Here is a 10,017-nt window from a genome sequence, read left to right on the forward strand (position 1 = left end):
GGCAGATTTATTTAGCTCGGTGAAGTGATAAAGTGGAAGGTGATAACGCACAAGCCAGTCAGCTCCTAACTGTCATTTTTCAAACCCAGCCTGTGACATGGCAGTTAGGATCTGACTGGCTGGTCCTTTATCACCTTCCACTTTATCACTTCACCGAGCTTAATAAATCTGCCCCACAGTTCTAGAAGAAAACAGCAACCACCGCCCCAAATGGGTTAAAAATATCCCTAAAGTATAATATAGGAGGCTACTTAGAAACTGTACAGATATGGAAGTCTTTGAACAACAAAGCAATTGCCTAATCAAGAAATTTATAGATTAAGGTTATAAAGAAGACGTTCTAAGAAGAGAGGATACGATCAAATACAAGAAGCGAAAAAAAGATGCATGCAAATGCATGCTTTGCAAATCTTTACACAGTATGTAAGCAACCACCAAACAATTGGAAAAATAATAAAAAGCACTAGCATATCCTATTCAGGCCTGGCCAACCTGTGGCTCTCCAGATGTTGTGAAACTACACATCCCAGCATGCCCTGTCACAGTTATAGCTTTCCCTAATAGCAAAACTGTGGCAAAGCATGATGGGACTTGTAGTTTTGCAACAGCTGGAGAGCCACAGGTTGGCCAGGCCTGATTAGATGAAGATTTAATGTTGATTATTCACTAAAATCTGAAAATAGTATATAGAAAAGCAAGGAATCTAAAACAGGAGCTGACTAGTAGCTTTAATCCAATAGAAAAAAAATCAGGAAAAGGGAAAACAGGTTTTCATTACTGCACACAAAGCACAATGCTTGCAAAAACAACAGCCAAAACTCTACAGCAACTACAACAACTTTCCAATATAACATCACGAAGAGTTTGAGATCAAAGTACAAATTTCCTGTGAAACAGAAGGGACAATATACCTACATGAGTACTGTTGCGGGCTTCAGTACATAGGACAGACAAAAAGAAAAATTAAGACTCGGACTACAAAATATTTGTCAGAGGCGTAACTAGGGTTTTTGGAGCCCAGGGCAAGATGGAAAATCCCCCCCCAAAAAACACCAAAAGAAGCATGTGCGCGCGCTGAAAAAATGGGCATGGCCACACACCAGAAGGGGGTGGCCACGTGCCAGAAGGGGTGTGGCCACTGAAAATGACCCACAGTGCCAGTTACATTGCCCCACAGTGCCAGATACAATGCCCCACAGTGCCAGTTACATGCCCCACAGTGAGAGTTACATTGCCCCACAGTGCCAGATACATGCCCCACAGTGCCAGATACATGCCCCACAGTGCCGGATACAATGCCCCACAGTGCCGGATACAATGCCCCACAGTGCCAGTTACATTGCCCCACAGTGCCAGATACATTGCCCCACAGTGCCAGTTACATTGCCCCACAGTGCATGTTACATTGCCCCACAGTGCATGTTACATTGCCGCACAGTGCCAGTTACATTGCCCCACAGTGCCAGATACAATGCCCCACAGTGCCAGATACAATGCCCCACAGTGCCAGATACATTGCCCCACAGTGCCAGTTACATTGCCCCACAGTGCCAGATACATTGCCCCACAGTGCCAGTTACATGCCCCACAGTGCCAGTTACATTGCCCCACAGTGCCAGATACAATGCCCCACAGTGCCGGATACAATGCCCCACAGTGCCGGATACAATGCCCCACAGTGCCAGATACAAAGCCTCACTGTGCCGGATACATGCCCCACTGTGCCGGATACAATGCTCCACAGTGCCAGTTACATTGCCCCACAGTGCCAGTTACATGCCCCACAGTGCCAGTTACATTGCCCCACAGTGCCGGATACAAAGCCTCACTGTGCCGGATACACGCCCCACTGTGCCAGATATATGCCCCACTGTGCCAGATACATGCCCCACTGTGCCAGATACATGCCCCACTGTGCCAGTTGCATGCCCCACTGTACCAGTTACATGCCCCACTGTGCCAGATACATGCCCCACTGTGCTACCTCACACCCCCCCCCCCCCCGGTCACTCACCGCTTGTGGCTCCGGAAATAGAGAGAATTTCCCACTTGTACCCCAACTGCACCGCACAGTGAATGAATGGATTGGTCCTGGCTCTGATAGGTGAGGCTCTGATATGTGGGGGGAGGAGAGCGCAGCGCCTCTCCTTCCCCTCACCGCTCCAGGTCTCCGGCGGCTGTGTGGCGCTTGTTCGCTAGCCAATCAGAGCTCGCGGACCGGCAGCCAATCAGGAGCCGGTCCGCAAGCTCTGATTGGCTAACGCCGCCGGAGACCGGACACAGCAGCGCTCTCCTCTCCTCACATTTCGGCGTGACGGGGGCGAGTGGGGCATGATGCCCTGGCCGCCTGTGGCACCCCCTCTCCTGGGCCTGCCAAGGCGCCCAGGGCACGTGCCCCACTCGCCCTACCCTAAATACTCCTCTGATATCTGTACAATATTAAAGGAGACATATATAGTGGCAGATGCTCAATTAGCTTAGTGATATCATTCAGGTGCTTGAAAGAGAGGGGTATTTCTAAGCAAGAAAAAAAGGCATTTTGTTTCCCCCAGCACCCTGAATGATAACAGTAACCAGATTTAAATCCCACACAATATTAGAATTCAGAGATCTCGGTTACATATACACTGCTCAAAAAAATAAAGGGAACACTAAAATAACACATCCTAGATCTGAATGAATGAAATATTCTTATTAAATACTTTGTTCTTTACATAGTTGAATGTGCTGACAACAAAATCACACAAAAATTATCAATGGAAATCAAATTTATTAACCCATGGAGGTCTGGATTTGGAGTCACACTCAAAATTAAAGTGGAAAAACACACTACAGGCTGATCCAACTTTGATGTAATGTCCTTAAAACAAGTCAAAATGAGGCTCAGTAGTGTGTGTGGCCTCCACCTGCCTGAATGACCTCCCTACAATGCCTGGGCATACTCCTGATGAGGTGGCGGATGGTCTCCTGAGGGATCTCCTCCCAGACCAGGACTAAAGCATTCGCCAACTCCTGGACAGTCTGTGGTGCAACGTGGCGTTGGTGGATGGAGCGAGACATGATGTCCCAGATGTGCTCAATTGGATTCAGGTCTGGGGAACGGGCGGGCCAGTCCATTGCATCAATGCCTTCGTCTTTCAGGAACTGCTGACACACTCCAGCCACATGAGGTCTAGCATTGTCTTGCATTAGGAGGAACCCAGGGCCAACCGCACCAGCATATGGTCTCACAAGGGGTCTAAGGATCTCATCTCGGTACCTAATGGCAGTCAGGTTACCTCTGGTGAGCACATGGAGGGCTGTGCGGCCCCCCAAAGAAATGCCACCCCACACCATTACTGACCCACTGCCAAACCGGTCATGCTGGAGGATGTTGCAGGCAGCAGAACGTTCTCCTTGGCGTCTCCAGACTCTGTCACATCTGTCACATGTGCTCAGTGAGAACCTGCTTTCATCTGTGAAGAGCACAGGGCGCCAGTGGCGAATTTGCCAATCTTGGTGTTCTCTGGCAAATGCCAAACATCCTGCACAGTGTTGGGCTGTAAGCACAACCCCCACCTGTGGACGTCGGGCCCTCATACCACCCTCATGGAGTCTGTTTCTGATCGTTTGAGTAGACACATGCACATTTGTGGCTAGCTGGAGGTCATTTTGCAGGGCTCTGGCAGTGCTCCTCCTGTTCCTCCTTGCACAAAGGCGGAGGTAGCGGTCCTGCTGCTGGGTTGTTGCCCTCCTACGGCCTCCTCCACGTCTCCTGATGTACTGGCCTGTCTCCTGGTAGCGCCTCCATGCTCTGGACACTACGCTGACAGACACAGCAAACTTTCTTGCCACAGCTCGCATTGATGTGCCATCCTGGATGAGCTGCACTACCTGAGCCACTTGTGTGGGTTGTAGACTCTGTCTCATGCTACCACTAGAGTGAAAGCACCGCCAGCTTTCAAAAGTGACCAAAACATCAGCCAGAAAGCATAGGAGCTGAGAAGTGGTCTGTAGTCACCACCTGCAGAACAACTCCTTTATTGGGGGTGTCTTGCTAATTGCCTATAATTTCCACCTGTTGTCTATTCCATTTGCACAACAGCATGTGAAATTGATTGTCAATCAGTGTTGCTTCCTAAGTGGACAGTTTGATTTCACAGAAGTGTGATTGACTTGGAGTTACATTGTGTTGTTTAAGTGTTCCCTTTATTTTTTTGACCAGTGTATTGCTCAAATGTATGAATAAGCCCTAAAGCCGCGTCAAGGCCTCTCTGTATATTTGGGTTCCCTAGCACTATATCTAGGTGCAGGGTGTGGCACCCCAAAAAAATCAGCATAAGCCAGAAAGCCCAGGGCAGAATACCAGTGAAAAAACGATAGTGTTAATAAATTAGTGTTAGGAAGCCGATGCTATAAAGAAAGTGATACAAAAATGAGATGTATTTAAAACAGAGAACTAGTGGTAAAGGAATTAATAAGTGATAAGTGTTAATAGAATGTAAAGGTATGCCACACTAAAGCCATCCAGCTCAGCCAGTCCAGGGGCACCACACCCCACACCTCCATTACCCCAATCTGGGTCTAAGATTAACCAGCAAGGAGCCACATGATAATGGCTCCTTACGTATATATATCTAATCTAAGAGCTACCTACCTTGGAGAAAATCCATAATGATCCATATGGCATGTCAGGGCCTGAACCTCCTCCTAATGCAGGAACCTCTCTGCCTCTCACAACAGACATACAGTATATAGTGGCAGATGCTCAATTAGCTAAGTGATATCACTCAGGTTCTTGAAAGGGATGGGTATTTCTAAGCAAGAAAAAAAAGGCATTTTGTTTCCCCCAGCAACCTGAATGATAAGTGCCACACCCTGCACCTAGATATAGCGCTAGGGACCCCAAATATACAGAAAGGCCTTGACGCGGCTTTGGGGCTTATTCATACATTTGCGCAAATATTTGTAACCGAGATCTCTGAATTCTAATATTGTGTGTCATTTAAATCTGGTTATCATTCAGGGTGCTGGGGGAAACAAAATGCCTTTTTTTCTCAATATTAAAAGAGGTCTGCTCGCACATAGCGTTTCAATACATTTTTTAGAAGTGAACAGCAAAGACCCTAAGAATTTTAGATTTTTGGAAGAACATCATTGACAAGTCAAAGAGGTTCTCTCTAATCTTCGTGTCAAGCATCTTTACTGCAAATTAGAAAAATGTGCCTTTGAAGTGAAATCTATTTCCTTCCTGGGCTATATTATTTCGGGTTCAGGTCTTAGGATGGATCCTGAGAAACTCCAAGCAATCCTAGAATGGCCACTTTAAACCATTCTTAAAGCTATCTGTTTCCTCAGTTTTACAACTTACTATCTCAAATTCATAAATAATTTCTCTACTATATTCGCTCCAATTACCGCTCTCACTCAGAAAGGAGCCAATTCTTTTCATTGGTTGAAAGAAGCTAAAAATGCCTTTCAAGTCATCAAGCAAAAGTTCACCTCTGCTCCTGTATCGCGTCAATCAGACATTACTCAACCATTCACCTTAGATGTAGATGCCTCTCCTGTAGAAGTCGGGGCAGTTCTCTCTCTACGTTCTTCAGACGGTCATCTCGACCCCTGTGGATTCTTCTTCTGTAAATTTTCTCCAGCTGAGTGCAATTATTCCATAGGGGATCAAGAACTTCTCACCATTACGTTAGCTTTAGAGGAATGGTGCTATCTTCTGAAAGGGGCTGTCCATCCAATCACCATCCTGACAAACAATAAGAACCTCCTGTATAATACCTCAAGGCAAGCCAGTGGGCTCTATTCTACTTTTGCTTTAATTTCAAGCTATCACTTCGTCCTGGGGTTCAGAATCGGAAGGCTGATGCCTCTCTCTCTCTCCATGGAGCCAGAAAATTAGACTACCTCCACTGAGAAGCACCTAATTATTAATTCTATGACATTCTCTGCAGTCGGAATAGAGCCCTATGCAAGAGTTTGGTTCGTTGGACCCACTCTTACCACTTTGCAGGACATACATGCATTCAAAGCCCTCTGAGTTCATTTATAGGTCCTACTTGTGGTCCTCACTCAGGACGTTCAAGATTTTATTGCCTCTTGTGCTAAGTGTGCCCAGCATAAAATGACTTGCCTAGCTTCAGCTGGACAGTTACTCCCTTTATCAGTGCCCAATCAGCCATGGACTCAGATCTTCCAGTATTAAACAAGTTTAACACCATCTGGGTGATAGTTGACTGGTTCACCAAGATGGCTTACTTTTTTCCACTCACCAGTCTTCCTTCAGCTCCCAAGTTGGCTCAACTCTTTGTTAAAGAGATAGGTTTCATGGATTACCAGTGAAGATAAATTCAGACCAAGGGGTTCAGTCTACCGCAAATTCTGGCGTTCTCTATGTTCTGCTCTTTAAGTCAAACTCAACTGTTCCACTGCATATCACCCTAAACTAAATGGTCAAACAGAGAGAGACAATCAAGATATGGGGCCAGATTTAATAGCGGCTGAATTTGCTGGAAATGCGGGAACTTGGATGTTTTTTTTTAAAGGGGCTATCATTTACAAGGCATGGTTTTGCTGTTACATTTGGCCATTGGAATCATTTCTTTGTCTATATATAACCTCCTCTCTGGACATTTGGGCCGCGTGACTTCCTTGGGCAGAGTTCTGTCACAACTATCAGTATCATTCTCCTTCTGAATCCACTCCATTTTTCGCAACTTATGGTCTCCATCCCAGGGTTCCAGACTTCCAGGTTCTTACAGAGTTCCAGGTTCTTCCAGTCTTTCAATTTCCAGTGGCTGAACGTACCTTACAGCAATTTATCAAGAATTAGAACAACGTCTGCTCTTCTCTCTTGAAAGCTTCTGACAGCTACAAAAAAAGAATTGTGTGGTACCGCAGAGGACTTAAGTGGATATAAAGAAAATAGGCTCTGTTATATATGGCCTCTATGAAACCAACCATACAGGAGTTTTATAAAATAATCCCTAAAATGGGTATCAAGTCTCTGAAGTTGGTGGTGCTCCCAGAGTCAGTAGAACATATGAGTATAAGGCAAGAAGGAAAGAAAGACTCTGTGTTGGGGCACACTTGCAAAGATGAAATCGTTTAAAACTTAACTTTTAATCTAGTGAGATTTGAGATATATGAGTATACACAGAAAAAAATATTATTAAACACCTCTACATGCAAAATTGTGAACTCTGGTTCCCATACAGAAAAACCAAATTTTGAGTTATCAAAATACTCTGTATGATACGCCTGAGGTGAAAATATTAAAACTGGAATATCCATCGATATCCAGAGGGTGGAAAGAGAAGGTGGTACTCAATAATTTGCATCTAAGTGTTATGAATTATGTATCACCTTCTCTAAAATTTATCCTGGTAGAAAGGGAGTATCTGTTGATATATGTTGGAAATCAGAAAGGTATACACTGGAATTGAGTCTGTGAAAGGAGTGGAAGGAGTCAAAGGCTGCTCCCACACTTCTGCTTTTTGTGTTGAACAGGGACTGTACAATTACTGCACCCAATATTCCCTAGTGGTCTCCCATCTAGGTACTGATTAGGCTTGCCACTGCTTTGCTTCCAAGATCAGAAGAGTTTGGGCGTGGCTAGTGAAATATGGCAGTAAATGGTCCGTGATCACAAATGAGAGAGTGTGTGGTTAATAACAAAAACCAAGAAAAGAAGTACTTCTGCTTTCCAAGTAATTGCACAGTTTCTTTGTTACTAAAGCATTGCAGAGAAAGAAATATCTGGCATTGGATGAGAGAGTACTGGAAATTTGTAGAGGCGATGAGGAAAGTATGGGTGAAAGGGCCTCACCTTCTGCTGTCCAATGTCATATAATATTTTTTATAGCGGACAGTGGATGAGAGAGGAGGGCTGACTCAGGCCCATAGAAAATGAAGCAATTCTTAGGGAACTGAGGCAATCACTGCATATTGCCGCAAGGGCCACTATTTAACAATATCTATGACAGAGATTAAGAAATCTATTGTCAACAATAAAGTCAGGTGACAAATCTAACAGATTTTCTGAAAATTATGAATAAACAAGGTTTCCAATAATCTTGGAGTGGCAGAAGTGATGTTGTAAACAGTCACTAATTTCTTTGCTGAACAATAGTGATTAGACCAAAGTAGCACAGATTCACAGTTATATACCACTCTCACAACAGTTTCATAGTAATGAACAAAAATAACTCAAAAGAATAATCCCAAGTGGGTAAAATGTGATACCAGGAGAGGTATGGGCTGGACTGTGCACAATCCAGCACCACTGACACAAACGGCCGTTTCACCAGGAGGAGGCTTGTTCACAGTGAGTATTTTGATAACTCAAAATTAGTTTTTTCTGTATGGGAACCAGAGTTTACAATTTTGCATGTAGAGGTGTTTAATAATATTTTTTTCAGTGTAAACTCATATATCTTAAATCTTACTAGATTAAAGGCTAAGTTTTAAATGATTTTATCTTTGCAAGTGTGCCCCAACACAGTCTTTCTTTCCTTCTTGCCTTATATTATTATTATTATTATTATTATTATTATCCTTTATTTATATGGCACCACAATGGTTCCCCAGCGCCCAATTACAGAGTACATAAACAAATAATCAAACAGGAAAACAGCAACTTACAGTTGATGACAGTATAGGACAAGTACAGGGTAAATAAACATAGTTACATCAGCAGATGACACTGGAATAAGTATCAGGTGGCAGAAGACTGCTGGATTTCGTGCAGTTGAAGATTATTAAAGTAAGAAAGAATAAGCACATGAGGGAAGAGGGCCCTGCTCGTGAGAGCTTAAATTCTAAAGGGGAGGGGTAGACAGACAGGGGTGACACAGATGCGGTACATAGAGAGCATAGAACAGAGGGTTAGGATGAGATTTGGCTGGGTTTTGTAAAGAAGTGGATCTTGAGAGCCCATTTGATGTTTTGTAGAGAGGTGGAGAGTCTGAGGGGGAGAGGTAGGGAATTCCAGAGAAGTGGTGCGGCACGTGAAAAATCTTGGAGGTTGGAGTAGGAGGAAGGAATCCGTAGGCAGGAGAGTTGGCGTGCATTAGCAGAGAGAAGAGGGCGGGTAAGAGTGTAAAAGGAGATAAGGTCAGAGATGTAGATGGGAGAGGAGTGGGTGAGGGCTTTGTAAGTGAGTGTGAGAAACTTGAAATGGATTCTGAAAGGGAAGGGGAGCCAGTGAAGGTCTAGTAAGAGAGGAGAGGTGGAGGTAGTGCGTTTGGTGAGGAAGATGAGCCGGGCAGCAGCATTGAGGATAGATTGGAGTGGAGAGAGGTATTTGTCAGGAATGCCAGTCAGGAGGAGATTACAGTAGTCCAGTCTGGAGATGACCAGTGAGTGGATAAGAGTCTTAGTAGCATCCTGGGTCAGAAAGGGTATGATCCTGGAAATATTTTTTAGATGAAAATGGCAGGTTTGTGAGAGGTGCTGAATGTGTGGTTTGAAGGAGAGCGAGGAGTCAAGGATTACTCCAAGACAGCGCACTTGGGGGCTAGAGGAGATAGTAGTGCCATCAATAGATAATGAGATTGTAGGAGGTGAGGTTATGCGGGAGGGAGGGAAGATGATCAGCTCGGTCTTAGACATGTTAAGTTTAAGAAAGCACTGGGACATCCAGGAAGAGGTAGCAGAGAGACAGTTGGAGATACGAGTGAGGAGAGCAGGGGAGAGGTCTGGAGAGGAACGATAGATTTGGGTGTCATCAGCATAGAGATGATATTGGAAACCAAAAGAACTAATGAGCTTACCTAGTGAGGACGTATAGAGAGAGAAGAGAAGAGGACCAAGGACAGAACCTTGGGGGTACCCCTACAGTTAGTGGAAGGGAGGGGGAGTCATGAGAGGAGACAGAGAATGAACAATCAGAAAGGTAGGAGGATAGCCAAGAGAGGGCAGTGTCATGCAGACCAATGGAGTGAAGGATTTGCAGTAGGAGACGATGGTCCACAGTGTCAAAAGCAGCAGAGAGATCAAGTAGAATAAGTAGAGAGTAGTGTCCCTTAG

The 10,017-nt window shown here is 44.7% G+C and overlaps 1 pseudogene; it reads right to left on the minus strand.

The window, feature by feature from the left end:
* Positions 1-7,505: 7,505 nt before the first annotated feature.
* On the minus strand, positions 7,506-7,624 carry LOC134945795 (5S ribosomal RNA; annotated as a pseudogene).
* Positions 7,625-10,017: the final 2,393 nt, after the last annotated feature.

Source organism: Pseudophryne corroboree, chromosome 1, assembly GCF_028390025.1.
Source record: "Pseudophryne corroboree isolate aPseCor3 chromosome 1, aPseCor3.hap2, whole genome shotgun sequence".
NCBI classification, from domain to species: Eukaryota; Metazoa; Chordata; class Amphibia; order Anura; family Myobatrachidae; genus Pseudophryne; species Pseudophryne corroboree.